The 1660-nt window shown below is 43.6% G+C and overlaps 1 non-coding gene across 1 annotated transcript; it reads right to left on the bottom strand.

The window, feature by feature from the left end:
• Positions 1-1178: 1178 nt before the first annotated feature.
• On the bottom strand, positions 1179-1251 carry TRNAS-CGA (transfer RNA serine (anticodon CGA)). The gene has a single exon. It is a non-coding gene; the product is annotated as a tRNA-Ser (tRNA).
• Positions 1252-1660: the final 409 nt, after the last annotated feature.

The raw sequence follows: 1660 nt of genomic DNA, 5'->3' as shown, positions 1-1660 counted from the left end.
GCCTAAGGACAAAGACATAGAGAAGCAAATATTTGCAATAAGATTAGGCATACGCAGGCTGCATCAAAATTCCAGAGACTATTCGTTCAGCACATCCTATTGGAATGCGAAGGAAGTCCCCCAGTGAGACCCGTAGGTAACATACACCCTCCAAAAGCGCTTGGATTTAAACTGGGCGGAAGCAACCGGTCAGCGGCCGGGAAATGCAAGAGGCATGTGTAGTATGGTTGAAAAAAAAAAGCAGGGAAGAGATTGATACGACGGGATCCGTTACAGGCAGAAGTAGGTGTACAAGGTAGATAAAGTAGTGTTTAGGAAGATAAAAAGAGATTAAGATGTATAAAATGAAAAACATATATGGTATACCTGATTAACTCAAGCATGCTAGGTGAATATTTCTCACCCCCTCGTTTGAAAAGGCATGTCAATAACTCATCATCATCATCATCATCAGAGCTCGGCGAAGGCGGTTGCCGCATGACACTATCTCAGCGTTCGCACGCGCTGGAGCGCCATGCATTTCGGAGGTCACGTGCACGCTCTGCAGTGGCGGTGCAAGATGGCGCCCAGTGTACTTAGGAAAGCGCGAAAGACGAATCCCGCGGCAGCACGCCTCTCATGCATAACTCGTTTCGACGAGGGCAATACGTTGTGTGGCTATATTGATTCAAAGTTAACGCATTGCTGTCGACTCTCATCGTCAGATTGGTTCTGCCGAAAGTTGTTTAAGAGTTAGAATGAAGCATGTTTGGGTTTGTGCGATGCGTGGTCTTTCCAATTCCGCCATGATCTCAGTATGACTTCTCAATGGTTGTCGATAGTTTTAATGGTCCATCGTTGCAATTTTGGCATGCTTGATAGATTGGACTCTGATATGTGAAATACTTATTGGCTGACAAGTATGCAGGTGTCTCAATAGTTCTATTACATGCGCTGTAATAGAACTGACAAGAGGTGGGAAGCTGTTGGGCCTGCAAATAATATATATATATATATATATATATATATATATATATATATATATATATATATATATATATATATATATATATTGGTCATATCATGAGAAGCCAACAAACACCGACACCAAGGACAACATAGGGGAAAGTACTTGTGCTTAATAAATGGAATGTAGAAACGCAAAGTTAATGAAAATCAAAGTGGATGAAAAATCAACTTGCCGCAGGTGGGAACCGAACCCACAACCTTCGCATTTCGCGTGCGATGCTCTACCAATTGAGCTACCGCGGCGCTGTTTTCCCATCCACTTTCTTGGGTATTTATGCGTACTAGTAGACCCTGGGAGTGTCAGCCAGCGCCACCACTCACAGACCTCGGCGGCGGACGTGGAACGTCCTTGTTGCCGCAAGCGTCACGAGAACGGGATCTTTTTGTGTGAAGGCAACTGGTCAATAAACCCACATATGCTACCTGAAGGCATCAATGTTGCCGGATTCGAGACCCTCGTTATGTATTAAACGAGAAGAAAGGGGGTTATAACCGAGGGGCCCGATTTTTATTAGTCATATCATAAGAAGCCAACAAACACTGACACCAAGGACAACATAGGGGAAAGTAATTGTGCTGAATAAATGGAATGTAGAAACGATAAGTTAATGAAAATCAAAGTGGATGAAAAAACAACTTGCCGCAGGTGGGA

Source organism: Dermacentor albipictus, unplaced genomic scaffold (genome assembly GCF_038994185.2).
Source record: "Dermacentor albipictus isolate Rhodes 1998 colony unplaced genomic scaffold, USDA_Dalb.pri_finalv2 scaffold_33, whole genome shotgun sequence".
NCBI lineage: Eukaryota > Metazoa > Arthropoda > Arachnida > Ixodida > Ixodidae > Dermacentor > Dermacentor albipictus.
Note: the sequence above shows the minus strand (reverse complement) of the source record. Positions and strands in the feature narration are given on the sequence as shown.